This window comes from Alligator sinensis, unplaced genomic scaffold, assembly GCF_000455745.1.
Source record: "Alligator sinensis unplaced genomic scaffold, ASM45574v1 scaffold753_1, whole genome shotgun sequence".
NCBI lineage: Eukaryota > Metazoa > Chordata > Crocodylia > Alligatoridae > Alligator > Alligator sinensis.
The window spans coordinates 590479-603244 of record NW_005842625.1 but is presented as its reverse complement, the minus strand read 5'-3'; the positions used below and the strand labels follow the sequence as shown (position 1 = coordinate 603244).

General features: G+C 46.4%; 1 protein-coding gene across 7 annotated transcripts in view; it reads right to left on the bottom strand.

Annotated features, from left to right (window-relative positions):
* Positions 1 to 12766, bottom strand: part of NVL (nuclear VCP-like) — a 76611-nt gene that overhangs the window by 30392 nt on the left and 33453 nt on the right. The gene's annotated exons all lie outside the window — the stretch shown is intronic.

Genomic DNA, 12766 nt, shown 5'->3' with positions numbered 1-12766 from the left:
TCTTGGCCACTGGGGCCTCATGGCAGAGCCCCCCCATGCAGCACGGGGCAGTGGGGATCGGCCTCAGCTGCCTGGTAACCACGGTGCCACATTGCACGAGTGCGGCCTGGCTCAGCAGGGCGCTCTGCAGCGCTGCACAGTCAGGCAACTTGGGCTGAGCAGTGACAGACTCAGGTGACAGCCAGAGCAGCTCTGAGATGCCAGACAGCATGCAGCACCCTGCAGAGCTAGGCTGCACTCGCACGATGTGGCAGCGCAGGTGCCAGGCAGTCAGGGCTGAGCCCTGCTGCCCTGTGCCGCGTGGGGGAGGGGCTGTGCCACAAGGTCCCAAGTGGCCTTAATGGCTGCTGCTACAGCCAGTGAGAGTGTGGGCTGTATAGGGGGAGGGTGGGGCCAGGCGGTCCCTGCAGCTTGCACTGCTCCCTGCCCTGCATGGGCAAGCAGCATGCTTCAGCAGTAGGGCAAGGGTCAGCCATAGAGACGCTCTGGCTGGCTACTTGAGTGTCTCTGTGGAGGACCTGAGCTCCAGTTTCCTCAGGGTACGGTCCAGAACCGTGCCCTGCCCCGCTTTTTTCTCACGGGGTATTTTTTTGATACCTGGATCTCCAGGTATCAAAATTTTGCCCCCGTGCTGCAAATATGCAGCACAGGGAATTTTTTTTTTTGTTTCTACATATGCATCTTGCAGCATCTCAAAGGGGTTTGAGACACTATAAGAGGCACGTGCATGCTTGTCTGGATGCACCCTAGGAGTTCAACTGAGTTTTATATTTGTGTGCCCTACCTTTTAGACTGTGCTGCTGGTTACCCCTTTTTCAGCTACTGGCTTTGAAACAATCCTAAGAACATAAATGATTATAGCACTGAAATGGGAAGGGGGGGGGGGATTAAAAATGCTCAAATGCTCAGTATTTCTTCCATTATTTTGGGATGTCAGACCTTTCCAGAAGGAACTACAAAACATCCCACTCCATCTAGACTACAGTGGCACTTGCACAGCAGCAAGCACAACAGCTCAGCATTTACCCAAGTAGCTGATGTGAAATTCAAAAAAGGCTGTAGATTAAATTTAAATGCACATTAAAATGAAACTGAGAAGTTACTCATTATCACAGAAGCATCTTTCAGAGCCTGTTGTTATATCTCACGATGCGTGAGAACCAGATGATGCACAAGACCTGTCCACTAAATAATTCTCCCAAAGGCAAGCACCTAAAGCTTCTGAGGGAGGAATTTGGAAATTGTTTACTTTCTTTGTTCTCTGACATGGTCAACGCTACTGTGACATCTGACAAGGAATTATTTGCAAGATGTGAAGAAGATTCTGTCTACCCAGTTGGGTGTTTTTTAAGGATTTAGGACAGAAACTCTTTAGAAACTGATTTCATTTCTGATTTTGTTAGTTCTCCCCCAGGAGCACAAGGTCTTTTGTCTGTGTGTCCTACTTTGTTGCAGATACCGATATATACATGCTTATCATTAGGGCTGTGGGAAACAGCACTGTTTCGCTTCAACTTCTGTTTTGCTGTTTGGACAGGACAGTGTTTTGTGTCGAGTTTAGTTTCAAAGGCATTGTTCCATTTTGTTTAGTTGAAACTGTTTTGCTATTTTGGCGCTGTTTCAACCTTTTGCCCATAGGCTATAATGGGGAAGCACAAAACAGCCTATAACTTTGACATTTTTGGAAGATTTTGATGAAACAACGGGCATGGTAGCCCCTGCTGAGGCCACAAAGCCTGCCACGGTTTAAGGAGTACTGCATCCAGTTCTGGGCTCCGCAATTCAAAAAGGATGTGGAAAAGCTTGAGAGAGTGCAGAGGAGAGCCACATGCATGATCAGAGGCCAGGAAAAGACCTTATGAAGAGAGGCTGAGAGCTATGGGACTCTTCAGCCTGGAAAAGCGCAGGCTAAGGGGTGATCTGATGGCCGCCTATAAGTTTATCAGGGGTGCTCACCAGGATCTGGGGGAACGTCTGTTCACCAGAGCGCCCCAGGGGAATACAAGGTTGAACAGTCACAAACTCCTCCATGACCGTTTCAGGCTGGACATAAGGAAGAATTTCTTTACTGTCCGAGCCCCCAAGGTTTGGAATAGACTGCCACCGGAGGTGGTTCAAGGACCTACCTTGAACACCTTCAAGAGAAATTTGGATATTTATCTTGCTGGGATCCTATGATCCCTGCTGACTTCCTGCCCCTGGGGCAGGGGGCTGGACTCGATGATCCGCTGAGGTCCCTTCCAGCCCTAACATCTATGAATCTATGAGATAGGTGCAGGGGTTTATGGGAAACTGCACCTCAAGCTGCTGACAAGCAAGATGCACATGTGACTCTGCGTGTGTGTTAAGGTGTGCCCTCAGTGGGGCTGGTAGTGTGCCCCAATGAGGTCTCCTCCTCCCCTACAGCCTCATCTTGGTCCACCACTTTAAATGGCAACAGGTTATAACTGAGTGAGCAGCACAGTAGCACCAGCAGCATTCCAGGCAGCCAAACAGTCACAGTCAATATGAAAGCAGTCCTTCCTCCCCCTCCCTCTCCTTACTTTCCGTTTCCTTGCAGGCAAGCCCAGCTTCAGCTTTGAAACGTTTCGACTGCCCTCATTTCATTTTGAGGCTGTTTCAAAACCCTTCATTTAGATTTCAAAATGAGTCAAGACAGCATCGAAACAAAACAGCCGGTGACATTTCACACAGCCCTACTTACCATCACTTGTAGCTAAACTCTTATATAGCCATGTCCACAGATCGTGCTATCATTTTTAGCTGACTGGATTCTAACCAATCCTTGCAGATAGTGATCAGACTTTGGTTATTCACATTTTGGTCACTTCTCAACAGGATTATAGCAATGCAAGATACCTGGCCATAAAGTCCTGCACTTTATACCGCAATGAAGGAGACTGTATGATATAGTGCAATATACCTAGCCATAAAGTCCGTTGCTTGCCAAAAAACTCTAGTAAGTTTGCAACACTGCAACACAGGCACAGCAAACCTATCCCCTGCTTTTTACAACAGCTTCCCGTAGATTTGCCAATCAAGTCTCGATATTGACTCTTATCTTCAAGGCTTCCCATGGCCTGAGCTTAGATATCTAAACCACAGCTAAAAGCTCCTCTAGCTTTTCTGTACAGAAAGCTTTAAAAGCTTTTCTGTGCAGTATACAGAATATTCAAGGATTGGTTTAAATCAGTGGAAGATACTTCCATGAGAATTCAGGACAGCCGCAAACTAAACCCCATTTTGTTCCCACTGCACAGGTGTGCACACAGAATTTTGTGAGTGGTGCACGTATATCATAACAAACAGTCCATTACCCATCCCTTTTCCCCTTGGAGCAAGATTTTTGTCGTTTAGTGATTTATCAGAGATCAGAGTAGTTTTGGGTTTTTTGCTTTGGATACAAATGTGCTTGAAGCAAACAGATTTATCAAATAAACAAGCAGGTCATGTGTATATGCTAGCTAAAGGGAACAAAAGTCGTCAGAACCATGACCAAGATGTCTTAAGCTAAATTAATTTGCAAGTTTTCCTTTTAATTTTATTGGAGGAGGAGCAATGACAATAAATGAAAAAGCAGAGCTGAAATCAATTTGACGTTAATAGTGATGCTTGTACTGGGACACAAATGTGAAGCACAATTTTGTGGATTTCTTAAAAGCAGCTGGTGAACAACATACTACCATTCATTACTACCTTTCTAAAGTTTCTGTGCGAGAGATTTCTGGGTTCAGAGAGGAGTGAAAATGACAGGAACACCACACAGCACCAAAATCTACAATGCATTTTGCAGAATCCAGGAATATTACAAACCCTAATACCCAAGATTCTTGGCATGAATATATGCCAAGACTGGGGGGGGGGGGGGGGGGGAAGCTGCAGTTGAGTAAAGTCACAAAATAACTGGGCTCTAACAATATTTATAGGACTTATGCTTCCCTTCCCAAATTTTTTGTAAGACCAGGGTATCTAAAAGCTAAATCCCATTTAGATAAATTAGATGTTTGACTTGAATTAAATCTCTTACCCTCTATGTGCAGAATCAAAATGGGGTTCTGTATCCTCGCTATTATGAAAATAATCTAGCCAGGGTCCATCAAGGTCACTGGATTTCTGCAACAAGTCCTCAAACATCCTATTTTTGTGGACAAGCTAAAGTCTGTTTTGGAACTTCTACAACAAAGCCACAGCCACTGTAGATTTCACAATAAAGGTGAAGGAGCAGTGACAGTGCCTGGCCCCTTCTCTTCCAGAGAATGTTAAGAATTGGGCAACTTGCAAGTGCTTTATATTTCCAAGTCTTCATAAAAGGAGTTCAGCATTTGACATGTAGTGCAGTCATTAACAATTAGCTGTGCAAGATAACCAGAAATTCCAGTCTTCTTTTTATTTATTATTCTCCGATATTGCTTCAGCCTGTTTCACTCACTAACAAAGTCTGCAGTTATCAAAATAGTTTTTTTACACATTGTCAACTGGAAATTTGGAAACAGCTGAAGTTCTTTTATGGATTACTGGCAGCACTGGGAAACATTAAGGATGCAAATACCAATGACTGGCCACGTACCTGTGCTTCCATGCTTCAAAGAAGCATATTGTAAGCCATCTATGACATCTCATTGGCTGTCAAGTGAAATTTCAGGTCTCCCCATCTATGCTGGTGTCTCCTTCCACAGTCTTAAGTGTATACCAAAAAATCTGGCTGGCATAATTACACCTATTAGGGCCGTGATGAGAAAGAAAAAAAAAAAAACACACTCCAATCCAATGCAGCTATGCCAGCAAAAGTCTACCACTGAGAAATACAACTCACACCAGTAAAATTATTTTTCTTCCTAGTAGAGTCTGTTTTATTCAGGGAAGTGGTTTAATTAGTAAAGCACTGGAAGAAGGAAGTAAAGCATTGGAACAAGCTACCCAAAGAGGTTGTGGAATCTCTATCCTTAGAGGTTTTTAAGACCTGGGTAGACAAAGCCTTGGCTGGGATGATCTAGTTGGGGCTGGTTTTGCTCTGAGCAGGCAGTTGGACTAGATGACTTCCTGAGGTCTGTTCCAACCATAATTTTCTATGATTTTATGAATTATATCAGCATAAAACTTATTTTGACACTAGAAGCTGCATTTCCACTTGGGGACTGGTAGCCACAGGGAGCATCTACACATGCACTTCAAGGAGCATTAAAGCGTCACAAGAAACCCATGCTAGCTAATGCGCATTAAAATTGACTAATTCGCTTTTTCTTAGTATCTTACAATGGAGGTACTAAATTTAATGTGCATTACTTAAAGCGTATTAATGAATGTGTACGCGTGCCCACCATGTATCAGCAACAGCTTTGGGACATGGACCAGACCAAAGACTGATCTTATACTAGCTGTGCTTTATTAATACAGGTTACTAGATGCTATATCAGTCAAGCACTCCCATCATGGATGTGGCTTTTACTAGCAAGACGCTACGAAAAACTATAACAACTTATTGAAGTCCTTCAACAAGTAAAATAAACTATATCACTAAAACACTTCAGATACTGCAGTGGTTCTCAACCTTGTTAGACTCAAAGCACCCCTCAAGAATGTCAGCTCTTAGCTTTCACTCAGTTTTTGACTACAGAAAAAAATAGAGCAATTCTTCTGTTGCAAAGACCTCAAAATGCTTTTGACACTGCAAATTCCTATGTGAAATCCCCGTGTTCATCATGTGAACCATATGGAGGTGTTTGCACACCTAACAGAACTAAAATTGCATGTCACCCTTGAAAGGATCTTGTGACACCCTGGTCGAGAGTTAGTAAGTAGGGACCTACTGAAAATCAGGCGTTTTCTGTGAAAAATGGCAGGCTTTGCGATTTTGTCAGGCTTGCTGCAAACCCCCCTTAAACTTACAAAAACAAACTTCAAGATTGCAGGAAACCTCTAAGTTCATCCTGGCACAGGAACTCAGCAGGGAGATGTTCTCCCCCTGCTGGCTGGTGAAAAACTAAACTGCTGCCTGCAGCTCTGAGAGCGGGGCATTAAATGGTTGTGAAAGCAGCTAAAGAAAGAAAATAGGTGCAGAGTGAGGAGGGTGGCACTCACTCCATCTGCATGTGGAGCGTGGGGAACCCCAGCAGCAGGAGGTTCACCTTCAGGAACACCAGCTGCTCCACCAAACCAGGATCCAAGGAGGTGCGGTGAGATGTCACAATATCCCCAGCAATTCTGAACACCCTTTTGCTTGGAACACTGGTCGGTGGACAGGACAGGTAGTTCCCGGGCAACCGTGGCCAGATCCTGTCACATCTGGCTGCAGGCTGCCCAATAGGCCAAGGGGTTGCATTGCAGTGGCTCCACATCCTTGGCAAGATAGGTAGTCACTGAGGCCTCCACACTACCAGCCAGATGGTAGGGTCTGGTGCCTCTGGACCCCAACATTGAAACCATGCCGTTGGCCCACATTGGCAGCAGCTGTGGTGGAGGAGATTGGCTGGTGCTTGGAGTATTGGCATGGGACAGTGGATCCCCCTGCCCCTGCACGTGGACCATACTGGACTGCAACGGATCCAGCCATTTCTTGATGACCTTCAGCTGCTTCATCAGTGCCTGCACCTCTGGGGAAAGTGGCTTGACCCAGCCAGGAACATCGATCCCCTGGAACTTAGCCAGGTGATCCCCATAGTGAAAGAGCTTGAGAATCAAATGGAGAAGGAGAGCATTGCCAGCGCTGAGGGTCTCGGTGGCCTTGAGGAATGGCTTGAGGACCACCAAGATCTGGGAGATGTAATTCCACTCTGTTTTGTTAAGGGGGTCACTGATCCAAATCTCCCCGAGCAAGGCCATCTCATTGATGGGCCGTCTGTTGCTCAACCAGCCTTTCCAGCATCAGGTATGTGGAGTTCCACTGAGTCTCCACATCCTGCATAATTTTGTGTTGTGGGATGCTCAGCTTCGCCTGTTTCTCCCGCAGTATCTTGGCCCCCTTGATGCTCCAGTGGAAGTAGCCTGCCACCTTCCTGCATTTTGACATAAGCTGGCTGGTCATGGTAACAACAGTGCTGTCACCGGGAGCCCTGTCCCCCTCCAATGCATCCCTGGACTATGAGGGGGAACTTGTGTGCCACACAGTAGCTGCCAACAAAGCTGACATCATGGACCACCTTGACCATATTAGCCCCGTTGTTGACCATGAACCTGTGGGTGAGTTTGCCCTGTCCAACGAGCCACCCTGCACCATGCAGTTCATGGCCACCATGATCTCCCTTGCCGTGTGGAACTCATCTATCACCTCGCCTTAAAGGAGAGCCCACCAAAACACCCTGACTGACTGCACCAGTGCCCTGTGAGGGAGATGATCATGCCCTGTAGAGGCATGATCTCCACCCTGGCTGCTCCAGATGTCCGAGGTGAAGTGTAAAGCTACCTGTGGCCCTGCCTTCCGCAGCTTCTCCCTCAAGTACTCCCTGCATGCCTCATACAGGGAGGGCACCACCATCCTGTTAAAGGTAGTGTGTACGGACACTTGGTAGGATGGGGTCATGAGTACCATGAGCCACCTGAACCCTGGCCACTCAAAGGAGAAGGGCTGGCCATCCAGAGCAAGCATCTTCCCCATGCTCTGGGTGACCTCGCTCACCCTTGCAATGCACCCCCACTTTGTCTGAGGCTTTCCCCCACCACTCCGGGGTGGCCTGCCTCTGCTTTGGGGGGATGGGAGCTTTGGAGAGGAAGGGGGACCTCTTTTTGGGCATGGTCCCACTGGTGCCAGGCTGAGGAGGAACAAGTGCAAAGGGGTGCTGCCTCCAGAGATGCAGCAGCATCGTTGTGGTAGTGAAATATTTCACCCTGTTGCCCTCCTGATCTGCCTTCGGCAGTGCTAGCAGGTAACATACCTGGGATCATCTGCCACCTCAGAATGATTGCACATTCCCCCCCTCCGTCCCCCCCTTCTGGGTTGAGGGTGGGGATCCTGCCTTATCCCCCTCCTCAGCAGGCAGAGGTACAACAACAGGGGAAGCTAAGCCACCTGACCCCACAACCTCCTCTGAGGTGCCTTCCGGAGAACAAGACCTGCCTCTAGAGGAACTTTGAGGGGTGTGGAACACAAACTCAGATTCTCCCCATCCCCAGAATTTCCCTGGCTATGGCACTCTGCTCCCCACCTTCCATATCCAGCTCCTCCTCTGGCACTGGGAGGCTAATGCTGGGAGATGAAATTGGGGTGGAAGAGACCATCATGCTGGTTGCCATTTCTGATGTTAGTAGAGGTGGTGCAGGTGCAGACAGGTACTGCTCCCACTGGCAGCAGAAGACTCATCGCTGCCAGGAAAGAGGGTGTGTCTATGTTTGGTGCGGGGGCCGGGCAGGGAACTTGCATGCTCTTCCCCTACCCCCTCCCCCTCCCTTGCCAGAAGACCTGGCACCTGCTTTTCCAGCATGCTTCATAATGTCTGCTGTGCTGGAAAATGTACGTGTGCGTGTGATCTCTTGAACGTGTTACTTTTCGGCCTCTTGAAGGCTCAGATCAAGTGTAGTATTTGTACGTGTGTGTTTAAGTAAAATATGTGTGCTTTCCTACATAGCAAACTGCCAGGGAAGACACAGGTTTCTTTTTTAGCCTAGTCCTTCCTGCAGTACTTTGAAACTCTTGTCAAGCAAAAGATCACTTTCCTTAAGTCTTGTTAAATTCTGTGGACACAATATCCATTCGCTGATGGGGCTGTTTCACTTAGCTGAAAGTGAGCACATCCTTCTTACTCAATAAATACTTCTAAAATGGTGGAAACAGATCAATAATATGGGAGATAAGTTACTTAGAAATAAACCAATGCTTCCGAGTCACACCACCACATGTGGCTAACCTTTCAGGCCCAGAGTACAATAGGAGGAAAAAATGCACTTGAACTTGCATATTCCACTGTAGACAAGACAAAGGTAGTCATACACATTTATCAAGACATTTTTTACTGTACCTACTTGGATCGAAGATGAGAATTTTTTCCTCCTTTCAACATAGGAAAATAAACCTCCTGGTCTTAAATTTCAGTATGGCCTGGGGACAGGTGGTGGCTGCAGCCAGAACCTGCCACAGGCTGGGGGGGCTTGTGGAGCAGGGGGAACACAGAGGAGATTGACCAGTGCATGGTTCAGGGGGAGTGCAGGCAGGAGGTGTGTGGCAGGGGAAGTGCAAGGAAGACTACACAGCGACAGAGAAGCCACAGCTGCTACCTGCCCCACTGCCACTGCTGGTGTCTGGCTAGGCTTGATCCACCATACGCTCCATGGGCCTGGCTAGGGGGCAGGTCCATGGGGGCAACTGGAGCTGGCAAACGGATTGGTGGGGGAAGGAGTTCAGTGGTCTGCTTTCCCTGTCATAGTGGTGGTGGAGGGAGGGGAACTAACTTAAGATGATCCTCCAATAATTAGATTCTATACAAGGACAATTATAACAAATATAACAAACATGATGAAATGAATAATTTTCCATGTACAGAACCTAATTATGTGGTGGAGTATCTTAAATTCAAAGTTGTCTTGGACTTGGGTAAATACAGTAAGTGGCCAAGGTAAACCCTAGGTTCCTCTTATGGTTTACCTGAACCTGACAAAAATACCCATTTTTTCATTTTCAACCATATCATGTCAAGTCCTCAGAACAGTTACCAAACCCTCAGTTTAATCATTATTCTCATTTACATACCTTGGGATTTTGACTAGACTTTTTTCATTTTATGTCCCCAGCAAATTCCTCATCGCCTCCCATCTGTCACCCCAATTAGGAAAGCACTGATGCCAGAATACAACCCAAATCCAAGATGACTCTGAATTTAAGATGACCCCCCAATAATTAGATTCTATCCATGGATAAGTTATAAATTTGTTATAATTTTCCACATATACAATCTAATTATTGGATGATCATATTAAAATGTATGCCCCACTACCACTGCAGGTAGTGTGGGGTGGCAGGCAGCTTGCTCTCTATCCCCCCCACCACCACTGGCCCCTCCTTGTGCCTACCACCTACCTCCCATAGCCTTGGGCCCCCACCCTTTCTCTCCCCCTCCATGTCTCCCTCTGCCAATTCCACCCCCTGCAGCCTTGGTTCCCCACCCCACCTTGCCTATTTCCCTCCTCACCTCCAAAGCCTCTTCCCCCGATTCACCCCTCCCCTGCTTATTCTTGCTTTGGTGAGCCATGAAACCTGAGCTCAGCTTTTCCAGGAATTCATCAGTAAGTGAGTGCCCATTGTTCTGGACACTAAAGCCCATTCCAGTATACTGCACCTACATTGTAAACATTGCCAAGATATCCTCTCTTTGACTGCCCCTCTTCCCCATCTCATCTGTTACACTTAGAAAGATGTCTCTTACCAAAGTCTCTGGACACCCTTGTGCACGTTTATCAGTACCCACATGCAGATGTCCTTTACGATTATGTCATATATTTAATTATATTATGATCACTCATGATTAATTACCTTCATATATGAAATTAAGGTCTTAGAGCTTATTCTGGATTTTCTATATATGGATTATAAAAGGAATAAGGGATCAACGTTCAAGAACTGTAATAGTCTTCAGTGCATATTCAAGACCTTCTGTGGGTCTCTATGCCAGAAGCGTCAAACCCATCTGGCCCCAAATTGCAGAATGAATGGCATATTGCTAGCCCCCTGGGTTAGGTTGGGTCTGTGGACTCACTTTCCTTCCCCCTGTATCCACCGCACTTATGCAACCGATTCGGGACAGCACCACATATGGTGCCCATGTGAGGCTGGTCCAGGAACACAGTGTGTGGAACGCTCGCTCAGGCTGGTCTGGGACTCTCACCTATACGCAATGAAGCACTGGGGGTTGCATGTTGGGCCTCCATGGGTCAAATGCAGCCTATGGACCTTATCTTTGACACTCCTTCTCTATGCATTTTTAAAAGTCTCCATGAGATCAGAAATTAATGCAACATTCCTGTGCTCCCCGATACATTTTCTAAGTTACAGCTGCAAACAGAAGTACATTCTAAAACTAAGACAATACTCTTAGTGTGAAGCACATGAGGTTTACTTGAAGACTGCATCATGGAATGTGCAAACTGGCTTATTTTCATTGAGTTTCAAATACAGAACACTGCTCCACAGCTAGTGGACATGGTACAAGCAGGCATAAAACTGTTCTATCACTCCTATTTTGCAAAAGAACAGTGAAGGAAGCAAAAAGCACTCGGGTACCTAAATACAATCTGGTGCCAAGGCATCAAAGTAGAGCAGATATGCAATAAAACAGTGCTCTCTCAAGCAGAAGCACTTATACCCCTTAACAACCTCAAAACCATTTGGCAAAAGACTCATCGTAGCAAAGGGGAAGGCCTATTGGATCCAAATTATACACTTTATTTCAAATCGGATTCCCAATGCAATTTATGCCGTGTTAGGCATATGTGATACTGTCCTGAACCTATGCCAAGCAGCATGCTGCCTCCTGGGCACAATCCTAAATGGGGCTATGCTATTGGTTCAACTGCCTGCAACGGCAGTCCAGAGCCTCAGACTATGCAACACTTGCTGCAATGCCTGCTGCTTGAAGCCACATGTACAATAAATGAACACAAGCATATGCAACAAAATGGTCAAATGTGGTGTAATACAAGAAGGAAGCACAATCCTAAGGGCAGAGGCTGTATGTATAGGACAAGCGATGAGCCAGTCAAGTTTCAGATTATATTCCCAATTTACCCAATTACTTAGAAGCCTTCTATTAAAAATTAAATTGAAATGTGCTTTGAAAGTTGCACCAAGTTCCATATTAAGCTAGTAGGAGTATGTGGTGGGGCAGGGCAGAGGTTTGCTTGTTTTGCTGCATAAACAGCTCCCATTCCAAACCTGGTAGAACAGCATAATAAGATGAAAATTAGGTTTAGAGCTGCAACTAGGAGGTACTCAGCCCTACAAAAGGTGTAGGAGTAGCTAACTGCCACCTGAAATCATCCTTCCCTCAAGTATCCCCAAACTCATGATCATCCATGGGAAAACCCCACCCTGTTCACCTGTGAACCCTATACTCCCATTCCTCCTCACCAGCCACATAAGCTCAGGAAAGGGGCTACTGGAACCCTGCCAAGTAGGAGCGGAGGCAAGCAAGTGAAGCAGGGGCTTTTGGATGCTGAAGTTGGGCTATTTTTTCAGGTTTTAATTTGGATGTTCTTTTCTTTGTATTGACTGGTTGCTCACGCCATTTCCCACCCGCATTATCCTCACTCCACTTGCCCCTCCTGATCCCCTTCTCCTACCTAACTTAACCCGTCCCTTCAATATCATTTTCCCTTCCTTTGTTTCCATTCATCTGAATATTCCCAATGAACCACACCAAAATCATTTTACTCCCTCCCAAAAACTAACCCGCCCAAATGCATGCAACTAACGTGACATTTGTAGACCTTTATCCTGTTCCCTCTGCTTTTGTTTTACAGCCCTTTACTCCTATTCTTGTCTATCAGATTCTAGAGCACAAGTTTCCCAGGGCAAGGATTGCCTTTTACTCTGGGTATAGCACCTGCCATGAGAGCCCAGAACTCTACAATGAAAATAACTCTACAAATGACAAACAATGGAGGAACCTATGGAGTTGCAAGGTGCATGATGTTTTCAAAAAGGGCTCACTCAGTACCACATGTACTACCTGAGAACTGATGTGATGCATTTGTGAAAGAACCCCAAGAACTCAGGAGTCTAGCAAGCTGAAACATGGAGGTCAGGCACAAGACTTGACAAGACAAGCAGGCACTGGAACAGCAA